The sequence below is a fragment of the Perna viridis genome, chromosome 7 (genome assembly GCF_037379345.1).
Source record: "Perna viridis isolate PV_CMFRI_1.1 ecotype Kerala chromosome 7, ASM3737934v1, whole genome shotgun sequence".
NCBI lineage: Eukaryota > Metazoa > Mollusca > Bivalvia > Mytilida > Mytilidae > Perna > Perna viridis.
The window spans coordinates 34,258,850-34,271,439 of record NC_142451.1 but is presented as its reverse complement, the minus strand read 5'-3'; positions in this window follow the sequence as shown (position 1 = coordinate 34,271,439).

Below are 12,590 nucleotides of genomic sequence, written 5' to 3'. Positions count from 1 at the left end.
TTACTAATATCAAAATACATAAGTCGTTTATATTTAGTTCTTAGATACAGCAGCATGTACAGAAAATTAATTCATTGTGTTAAAAAATCAAGTTTCAGTAATATTGTAAATATTAACTTATCAACAAACATACATACAGGATGTCCTACAATAAAATCAAGGATAAATTCTGCTTCAGAAAGTTATTACAAAGGGCACATTTTTTATATAACGTTATTTTTACTTCAATATCACATTGATATGCAGCCTTGAAAGAGTAATCAAGGAAACCAAGATTCTAGAGGAAATAAAAAAAAATGTAATCCAGGGACAAGCGTCTTCTGCTTTTCTAGAATCACCCGCCGAGTTGCTCATAAAAATATAAGACAACAATATACACTATTATACTTTTTCCTTGTCTTTGTGAGTTTGTGATACGTGTACCACATGTTGAATATTGAAAGCGACCCGTGCCATAAGGAATTTCGAGTCAGCTTCAATTAATTTATGAATTTTGTTGACACATCAATGTTTTGATTTACTTTATCTATACAAACACAATTCTACAAACAACTGGAACGTTGATTTTTATTTATTTGCCGGTTTGCTTATTTTTGTGTCTTTGTTTGTTTGCTCTTTTTGTGATTTTTTGTGTCTTTGTTCTGTTTTTGTTTTGTTTGTTTTGGTTTTTTGTTTGTTTTGTTTCTTTGTTTGTTCTGTTTGTTTTTTTTCTTATCTAATCAAGGTTTTGTTTGTACTTAGCATGTTAAAATAACCTTATGATCACACTTACTTTAACGATACTTTACAGAATAAATTGTCAAAGTTCCACTTTATTTATCGGACACATATCTTTAATCTTATTTCCGTTACAAAGTTAGCAAAACAAAAACAAGACAAACAAAGGCAAGATACAATATTTCGATTTAAAATAAATACTCATAGGTCATTAACCTTAAATGAACAATAACAAAATCATTCGAAAACATTTTCTATTCATTTCTGTGCTAATTTCAAGAGGTGATTTTTCCCAATCAAGAAAAACTAAAACATCATTTATTTTGCCATAATGTATATGAAAATTGCTAACACCGTTTTTTCTCGTATTTATTCATTTCGGAAATAATTGTAAAATTATAAATTGCAAAGTTATAAAAGGGCATAACTACAATTAACTACAAAAACTTTGGTTCAACAAACGAACTTTTTATTGACTGAATCAGTCTCTATCGGCATCATCATTGATTTTCCATATAGACTGATTCAGTACTACAGTTGACTTGTTTATTAGTAATCCGTAAACGATCACCACTTTCCTAATGGAACACCATGACAAAAAGGTGGTTTTCAAAACACTTGAAAAAATCTTTTAAATTGACTAATAACGAAGTTATTTTTCTTAGTATGTTGTTTTCAAATAACTTGTGACATTGTAGTATCGTAACAGGTAAACACTGATATTCGCATGTTTAGATAATTTGTATCAGTACAACAAACATTATTTATACAAACTCAAACATTTATATGGTAATAATAAGGGCGGAATAGACTAAACAAAAAATACCCTCTAATGACGAACCGCATTACATTAAAGTTCCAACAGTTTCATTCATATATTTAATTTGTTCATATATAAGTATGGCCAGATTTCCGTCGTTAAACTGTAATCTGTGTCCTTCAAGATATTTCAAATACAAAGGTGGAGAAAATTTATCATATTAGGTAAAAATCCCATTGTAAGGAACATGTTCATGGGAGGATGGGGAATGATTATAGTGAATGGGAAGGATGTAGTTATTTATATATATATATATATATATAAAACATTTTAAAACTGATAAAAAATAATACTTCAAATGATAAATAATTTAAGAATATTAAATAAAATTTGAATACTTAAATATGTGTTAAAGAAAAATGCAATGGAAATACTATGGGGAATGGAAATGGAAGAATGGGAAATTTGGGAATGGCATATGGTGTAAATAGGTAGTTTTTACCATTCCATTAACTGTACTGTTCTATTCACGATCTCGGAAAGTATAGTTAAATTATAGTCAAATAGTCAATGCAATGGAGCCATTCTATAATTAAAGCCTTACATTATTAGAAACATGTATTTTTTGTACATGATTCAAACAAGTGTGTCAGTGGAGTGTTAAAAAAACTCCTGCAATTTACTAAGATAAAAAAAATATTTATAAAAAGGACACAACTACCATTTTTTGAAATAAATACAATAAGTCCCTAATAATTAACATTGTCAGCATTGAAAACCATAGCCAAATTTGTTAGCTATTACATAATTTTGTTTATACATATGACTCGCATTATATTATCATCCATAACATATTCAGTATGGTGTTAATAAGATGTTCTATCTTAAAATACTGTTCCAAAAACTCAAACACATGTATTGTAACGTGCCATCTTTGACATTTTTCTCTGTGCCGCCTCATGTGTAAACTAAAAGAAAACCGGCAGAAGATTCTAAATTTGAATGCTGCCGCGTTATTTCTTGGCAATACATGAAATAAAACACACATTGTCTATTTAATATGTGTAGGCAGTAGATCAAATCACTTGATTTGAAAGACTGACATATTTGAATGCAACTGAAAATAAAAAAAAAATAACAGTAAAAATACATTCTGATGGACTTCATGCATGAACAAAATTATGAATCCAGATTTATTGTTTGGTTGGTATTTTTAAAACAATATAATAATGTATTAATTGATTCGAGACATATTTAAAGAGATGTACAATTCGTGAATCCGTGGAAAACAAAATTTATCAAGATTTAACATTATGTTTATTTATTTTCATCATTAATGACAGAAAGTAAAAATATATGAATTTCTTTAATATAGTATATTTTCAAATTCATATTTGACTATTTTAGAGTAAATAAGATATAAAACCATAAAATATACATAGTTTAAGCCGTAAAATTATCTACCATACATCGATAATAAATATCACAGTTATTGTAGATAATGGATACATATAGACAAGTGGTTATGTAAGCAATTACAGCTTTTCCAATCTCTGTTCCCTTGGTTTGTCTATTTGTCCATTATAACTAACACTCGTTCCGGCAGTAAACAGTGTGCAACATGTGCAATAGCGATAACATCACTAAAACCTAACTACTTATACGTTTACAGATAATAAATAGCTTATAATCTGATGTAACCCTTACTTTAAAGAGCTAAAGATCATGTTTACATTGTAAATGATTCAGATAAATGAGCAAACACCATGTAATGTTTCAGATTTAGTTGCAAAAATCCCATTAAATGAAATTTACATAAGAACTCCGTGTTGCTGAATCACAGATGTTTGCAGTTCGTTACCTACCCGGCGATTTATATCAGGCCCATATATCTCGTTTTAGCACGTCTTTCAATTTTCTATTTTTTTTCATGAAATGCTTTAACGAAAAGGTCTTTATATGAACTCGTTGTTACCAATCATTTATTCCTCTAAAACACAATTTGTTTTCCCGGTTATACAATTATACAATGTATATATATATATATATATATATATAAACAATTAAAATTTTAAATTTTGTCCCATGGAAAAAAATCTCACCACACGATACATATTAAATGCGGACATATAAATTAAGAAACCGTGCATTTTGGTAATGTAACGAATGATGTGATTTGAAAAATAAAAATGAAAATTATTTCTCTTTATGATAAATGGATAAAAACGATTCTGAAATTAGAAACTGCATGATTATATTATTACACAAATACAACCTTTTATGACTGTAAAGGCAGTTGTAATGTATGAAAGGTTCCAAAACTTATTCCCATCACTTACGGAACTAATCATATCAAATTATTACACTTTGAAATTGTATGGCATGATAAACTTATGAGCATTTGTGTTTTAAACGATGATTAAAAAGGTCTTAATCTTTTGAATTTATGAATAATAATTTGTCAGGGATCCCACCTGATAGAGAAAAAGCCGAACTGGATGCCCGCATCTTTCTTCCACCTCATTTCATCGTCTTACTAGGCATCAGTATTAAAGTTTTCCCTTTCTCGTCATAAATATTGCTTGATAGTTTGCATACAAGACTCTAACAAAACTTTCTTTAGAAAAAGTTAAAATGAAAAGCAAGTTAAAAGCGGAAAGCTTATCCTCAGAAGTTAATAAATGACTATATGAGCTAGTCTTAAGAAAGGACAGCACTCTATGACTCTTACAACCATTTAACGTTCACTTGACAATTTAACGGCAAAACGTTTAGATTTATGCTAAATTTAATAAGATTAAAACCAACATTCTCACGATTAATCATAAGAAACAGCAAAATGTCTTAAATCTCTTCACCGGTGAAATTAATAAATATATAAATTTCATTGAATGCGTTAGAGAATATCGTGCAAAAAAAACTTTAATACAGTGATCATTTACAATACACAATGATAGAAACCCCGCCCAGAATAGTGAAATCGACATATGTTTGAAATTTTATTCTCAGTCTAGAAAGGTCTTTTGGGTCGTTAATCCTTCCACACCAGGAGACCTCGTCTACAAATGGTAATGTTGATTTAATGAACATTAATCGCATGTAAATAATGAATGTCTCTATACAGACCCATCAAAAATGGGCGTGACAGCTCCAGCCACAAACATGGATAACATTAAGTGCACAGGTGTAATTATTTACCTGGTGAAAGAGTCAACTAGAAGTATATTAACCATAACCTTTGTCAGTATAAATGAAAGCGTTTCATAACCCAAGAGTCTTAACTATTTTTTTTTATTTATTTATCAATGAAAACAATCCAACTATTCCATTAAAAAAGACTTTGCAATATGTAGTTCTTCATAACTCGGTTTCAGACGTTGTTTTTTCTGTTCAAACAGTTCGTGTTTGTTTTTGTTTGTTACTGTTTTCTTTTGTTTGTTTTGGTTTATGTTTGTTTGTTTTGTTTTGTTTTCGTTTCGTTTCGTTTTGTTTTTTTTTTTTTGTTTTTTTTTGTTTGTTTGGTTTTTTTTATATATATAAATATACAAATTGACAGATATCCGTTAATAAGATGAGGTGAAAATAATGTTTTCCTGTTGTTTTTTTCCTTTCAGTCAGTAGACTGAGTTATCTAAAGAACTGTTACAGAACTACGCTTGTAAGCGAGGATTCACTTATTTATCTGCAAGACCAATAACACGTAAAGTGATATCATTTAACTTTATCCCGTTGTGTTTTAAAATATAACTGTAAAATAACACAAAAGAAGATCTAGGAAGCGGATTTTGTTTCCTATTTTGAAATATATGGTTTTGAGTACTTCTTCTGTACTGTTTTGATTTTAGACTTCCTTTGTCTTTAATTCTTTAATGATGAAGTGTTGCTCATTGAAACACGTGTACAGCATATCGGCATTTGCTTTGCCATATTAGTGTGCTATTTTTAGTATTTGATCCAATTCTGTATTTTTAAATTACAGTATACTTATGGTATGTCTTATCAGGATTACTTCCAAAATATAATATATATAAAGTTTAAATGTATTGTTATGAAGCGAATTAAAACACATAGGTGCTGAGTCCATTTAACCTTTAAACAATGGAAGAGCACAGGCACACAAAAAGTTCATGCAACTTACCTACCTGTTTAATTAGTAACATTTGATTGATTAGCTCAAACTCTAACATTACTTTGAAGTTAATCTGCCGATAGATCAACTTTATCGTTCGAATATCAACTTTCATCACCTGGAAAACTGACATTCGAGAATCGGCGGCAAACTCTTTACATATTTAACACTTACCTTTATTGTTAAATTTAATGAATTTGGAACGATTAATGAATTTTATTTTATCAGTGTATTTATTACGGCAAATCATCTGTACTATATCAGAAAAAAATGCATACTATTTATTTAAAGAACTCCCTGTGCACTTCAGTTTTAAAATGTAATGTTACAGCATAGATGTAGAATTGATTTTGTTTATACTCAAGTTGCACTTTGTGAATTTTCGTTGAATCTGCACTATATCATTGAAAATACAACCTTTTCGTGGTTACAAAAATATTATTGTATGCCTCTTCGATTGTAGACAATATTTTAACTCTAATACACCTAGTAGTTAATTCAGATAAAGTTTAATTATATAGGGCCATTTGATTTTCATGTGGACCTTATACTTTTCTCCTGATTGATTTTTCATCTCCTGCGGACTAGTGTGGTACTGTTAGTCAAATATATTTAAGAGTCTACTGTCTGATCAAAAGACATATATAAATCTTTAAAACAGGACATCACTATGAAGCATGTAAATGCATATTTCACATTTTAACCTATGACTGTAAAACTAGAAAAAGGGAGAATAATTAATAATTGTTTGCATAAATTCAATAGTATTTCATAGCACACTGTGCAAAAACAAGTCACCATATTAAAGACATAAATTTGTTCAGATTTACTCAAAGTTTTCCAAATAAATAAAAAATACTATAGAATTGTGTTGTGAATTCATCAACAATAAGTATCAGAATAATATAACATTTAAAAACATCCATGGTAATTATACTGTTGGCATTCGAGTAATAGGTTACATGTAAAAGAGTAATCAAGGGAACCAAGGTTATAGCGGTAATCAAAAGAATGTAATCCAGGGACAAAGACCAGACATGGAAAACAGACATACACAACACAGGACATAAAGTAACTAAAATCATACATACAAAGTAACAAAAGTAAATGAGCAACTCGGACTCCACTAAAAACTGGGAGCATGGACCAGGTGCACCGGTAGGATAAGCGTCCTCTGCTTTTCTAGAAACACCCGCCGAGTTGCTCATAAAAAGTCAAGTCCGGGGTAGACAAACGAGGGAAGGAAAATATTGGTATTCCTGGAATGCCAAAATAACCCCTTGCAATTATATGTACTTTCGTCTTTATTCATTTTGACTCTTCACTTATCTTTTTGAAGATGTAAAAATAATATTAATATTTTGTCGGTTGCATTGAAAAAATTTTGTTACTGGCAGAATCTGCATAAGTTTCATCATCAATACTGGATCACCTACTGGTCAATGGCTTCTTGATAGACCCTTTGAATGTTAGATAATTATTACAATATACCGTAAATTGTTTTCTTTCTTAAGTTGATTTCCTTTTCGGTGAAACATCCATTTTTACCTTTTATACTCCTTTACACCTTCGAGTGAAGAAATTGATACTAAATAAATTACTAAATAAATTAATTACGGGTGTCAATTATTGACTTTAATTGTGAGGGAGTAAAATAGATGTTCTCCAGTAAATTTTTTCCCCATATTTTAAATAAAAAATATAGGAAAAAACGTATCAATATCAAAGGACGTTATGTAATAAATATTTAATATCTACATATCTATAAGCATAAAACATTTTATTATTATTTGGAATCACAATCTGTTTTATATAACAATAGTGCCGGTGCAGTTATATCTGTCTAACATTGCTGGCTAGCAAAACCACCACCCCCACCACCCCCAAATACACCGCCAATACTCTGAACCATATATCCTCGTGGTACCACACGGGGGTGGAGGGTGGGGTCAAATCTCGGGCAGATATCGGAGTAGCAAGGACCTTAGCGGCACAGAGTGCAGATCCATCGGACATGCCCCAGCTGTCATCAACATTTTTCCAAGTGTGAATTAAATAGTTTCCATGTCTTGTGAGTGCTTCTGGGCTGTCAAAAGTTATGAAAGTTTGGAAAACCAAAACAAAAGCTTAAAGGAATGGAATCCTATTTCTAGCTACCCGTTTTGATTGAAGCCACACAAAAATAACCATTATAACTGTTATGAACTCTGGATGAATTGAAAGGCAATGCATATGAACAACTGTAGCAAATAAACTGATAGAATTCCAATCTAATTAGCACGTGCATTTTTCGTGCATTATGATTTGTCGTTGACCTTTTTAAGACCGCAGCGATGACAGTTTTTACAACAGTGTAAAATTCCATGTACATATCGTAAGCAACATGTCTAGTATCGCTTCGACAACACATAGAGCCATTTAGGGTCTTAAACGGTATTATATGTTTTTATTCCATTCATTTTCAGAATGGTAAATTCCAAATAACAATTTTTGAAAGAATACATTATCAGTAGCTAGTAAATGTCACGTTGTTGGTCTCATACCACCATTTGCAATATCAATTTCACTAAATGAGAGCCTACAAGAATAAAAACTATTAATATTTTATAAATAGATAGGGATTGGAATTATAAGGTTTAAACCCTATACTGATTTTCCAGAATTTATGAATGTGTGAGAATCGGACCATTCACTCATAAACCTGGCATAACAGTCTTTCGGTCATTTATTTTTTTTTGTGAATGGTCCGATTTTACACATCGATAAATTCTGGAAAAACAATGCTTAATTCTATAGTAACACCAGTGTTTGACCTTATGTGATAGGTGGTAAAATCTTTCCTCACAAAAATCCACAAAAATCATGGATCTCACCAAACAGAAACGAAACAATTACAGAAAGACTTAATCTTACATGATGGGCAGAACATTTCAAAGCAATGCTTTATTGCCCTGAGCCAAATAAAACATACAGATTGACTAGTGAAAGAAGAGATAAAGAAGCTATAATAATAAACCTTCTGGCATTTACAAATTAAACAGGCCGGTATGAAGATAGCTACAGATAAACTACACATCTATCTCTTTATCAAGACATGAGAACTATAAATACACTAGTTGATATGATGCTCAGACCAACATCAGATTTATCAAAAGATATTAAGATATTTATAGTGCATATGACTGAAAAAAAAACAACAAACATCACACGAGTAACTGCAAAATGGACAGCAGCTGCGGAAAAAAAAACAACAAAAATCGAAAACCCAAAGAAACCATGCGAAGAACCATGACCGCGATTTTAATTAAGTGTATTGGAAAGACCTGGGTTAAAATGAAGGAATTCGAAAAATGCTGGGACGCCTGTAGACTCCTGGTTACAGCCGTTTTCGCTTATGAAAGGCACAAATAGGATAATCACAAGCAATATTGCATTATATTTATTTTTTTATTTATTTTTTTATCGTTCAGGATAGCAAATATTCAACAAACACTAGTAGTACATAGAATGGTAGTAAAAGCTTATTATGGTCGTGACACGTAGACTTCTCTTATCATGTAATTATAAACATCATGTCAGTTATGTGCATATTAATGTGTAATTCATTTTCAGCCTTAAGAATAATGTAAATTGTATGGTCATAATAATCATAATTTTGGGGATGCATAGTGATAAGGATCTACATGTATGTCAGAAAAAAAAAAAATATATATATATATATACATTTTTTACAATCCTAGTCAATTACACTTATTTTATTTGTATTTTCGGCGTTAGACCTTATCAAAAGGAAACATATTTTATGGCAAGGTAAACGTAGACAAAAAGTGATTATTATGCTTTCATGACTTGTTTGAATAAAAAATCGAGGCCTTCTATATACTGTACAAAATAATCACTGATTTTACCATGATCGAGGCATGTGTATAACCAGCTGTGAGCTGATACCTTGATATTTTCAAAAATAATTATAGTTTTGACAGTTTTACAACAATTAAGATTTGTTTTTGGTTCACATTGTCATGAAACTTTTAGTATGTAAGCTTGTGTTGTGTTACTGTGACTTCATCAACCTTTTTTATGATTTACTCGTTATATTTTGATACTAAAATTATTTTTTTAGGAATAAGACTAGCCTGTGTTCATGTGAATTTTGTTTAGACCTATTTAGTTTCAAGTACCAGATGATTCCTTTCCAAATTATTCGTAAGAACAATTATAAATTAACAATGTGTGTTTCTTGGATGTTTGCGTTAAGTGCAAGCTAGAAATGATTGTTGAAGACAGTCTTGAACAAAAACAGCTTACTTGAGAGAATCAGTTCTGATGCCAATTGTTCATCTGGATTACATCATTCTCGAATGCTATTATGGAACCAACGATAAGAAACGTATGCCTCCAGTCGAAAGATGTCTCTTTCGTATACCCGGACTTGACTTTTTATGAGCAACTCGGTGTGTGTTTCTAGAAAAGGAGAGGACGCTTACCCCACAGCTGCGTCTGGTCCGTGCTCCTAGTTTGAAGTGCAGTCCGACCTGCTCATTTACTTTTGTTGCTTTGTACGTATTATTTTGGTTATTGTATGTTCTTTGTTGTGTGTATCTGGTTTCCCTGTCTGGTCTTTGTTCCTTGGTGTATGAATTAAGCTCAATAGTTCAAGCAAAATCCCGAAAAAAATCGCGTGCGTCTCGGCCGCCATTTTCAAAATGGCCGCTTCAAAATGGCCACCAACGCGGTCGAAAAATAGTACTTTCACTTTCTTTTTTTTTATTACAGACGCCCTCAAAACTGACAACAATAGAGTATAAGACAGAATTATAATACCAATACCTGAATATTGATTTCTGGTAGAATCTTGGTTCCTTTACCATTTCTTAATTTGTGCCGGAATTTTTATATCAACTTAACATGTTTTATAGGCGGCAATAATTTAATCGGTGTCATTAATTTAGCCATATTTTTTCAATCGTTCTATCCACGAGATAGAGTTGTCTTTCTTTTGATTTGATATTTAAACAATTTAAATATTAAGGAGACACCGTTTTAAGCCAGTCGTTCGAAATATTTCACACAACAATAGGCGGCAATAAACTGATTGTTTTTTTGTTTTTGTTTTTGTTTTGTTTTGTTTTGTTTGTTTTGTTTTGTTTTGTTTTGTTTGCTTTTGTTTTGTTTTGTTTTGTTATATTTGTTTATTTCTCTTTTCTTTTCTTTTCTTTGTTTTTTTATTTTTGTTTTTGTTGATTTTTGTTTCTATTTTAATTTTGAATCATCTGGGCATAATGTGGCGCCGAGTTTTGTCCTAAATTTTATGTCATAATTTTTTTTTGGCATACGCATTGCCTTGATAACAACTTCACTTTTACTTTTACCACGCTTGTACAGAAGATAACAAATCCGGAGTCGCCATACACAATAAAAGGAACCATTGATACAGCCAGAAATAGCAGGAACATTTTATACAAAGATGATAGCTATAAGCAAACCTTGGAGTGGGCAAATATTAAACCCTCAACGACATAAAGAAAACTATAGGAAGCATATACTTCAAATATTTATTGCTGCATGATTTACTTATGTTTTCGATTATATTGCGGAGACATCAGGACAAAAATTGTTTTGACATTTCCCGAGAATTGACGTCTGGAGATTAAACATTTATCTTGTCAAAAAGTCTTTTTGAGTCTCAATAAATAGCATATGAGCTAAGCAATTGGAATGGTATACAATGCAGTTCTATTTGAATGGGCCAAATTTTGAAATGGATTTTTATTGGATTCATCCACTGAAAGTTATACTCTGTAAAACTCCGACAAATAATCACAATGGACATGTATTTGCAGATTTTAGCCATACATGTAGTTAGAGTTTGATGTCTCTGTATCGCCGTCCATTTTTTACATTGGGGTATATTTTTCCCTAAATTTGTAAATAACCACCATCTGAAATGTTTCTATATCAAGTTAATCGAACATGTTCTGGTTGTCCACCAAGAATACTTCTGTAACTGTTGTACTTCATCAGAAAGTTTCGGTTGAATTTTATAAATATTTACCTCTACATTTTAATAGTTCTGTATTTCAAGCATACATGTATTTATTGGTGAACAATTTTGTTTGGAATATTGATCTATGTACACATGGCAGTACAGGTGCGGATTCAAAAAGGGGGTGTATCCAGTGTGCCCTTTTATTGTAGCTTTGTTTCAGTTTTTAGTATCTAGACTGAACGCTGTACGCTGTCAGACACCTTTGCCAATGTTTTTTTTCTGTATTCGTAGACGATTTCCATTTCTTCTTTGTCTTGTTTCGTTGTGTGTTATTTTTAAACTTCGAAATAGTTCACATACATGCAAGTGGTCTTTTGGTATTTCATATCCAGCAAAGAGTAACACTTGTCGGAGCATTTCTACCGATTTCGTATTCTTCGCATCTGATACAGATATATGCCCATTAGTTACTTAAAAGCTTTTAAATTTTCCATGTCTTTTTTTCTAATTTATGTTCATATTTTGATTGCATGAAAATTGTCATAAGTTTATCTACCCCTCCACAGATGCGTCTTCCTTTCTATTGCATCTTTGCTCCTCTCTCTCTTCCCTTTCTCCATTTGCCCACACCTTTCGCTTTCTCCCATCTCCCTTTACCCCCACCCCCTTGACAAAAGTGTATAAAGGTCTAGTCTGGCGACAATAACCTACATTATTTCAGTGTCCATGATTTTATTTATGCTTTTGATTATAAGACTACCAATAATGTGTATAAATAAAGTTTTCTGACATTATAGATTTATAGACTCCTCTTGAGAACGTTCTTAACCATAACTCCACTTGCTTGATTACTTGGGATGTTCTTCTGATCAACCTACTTCGATAAATCCATCGGTGGTTTTTGTTTACTGACTTTCTCTTCCGTAAAGTTAACAACGCAACGCGCCAAATCGTATTTCTTCGGTAAAATATTGTGTTTAAAAACAAAATTTGTA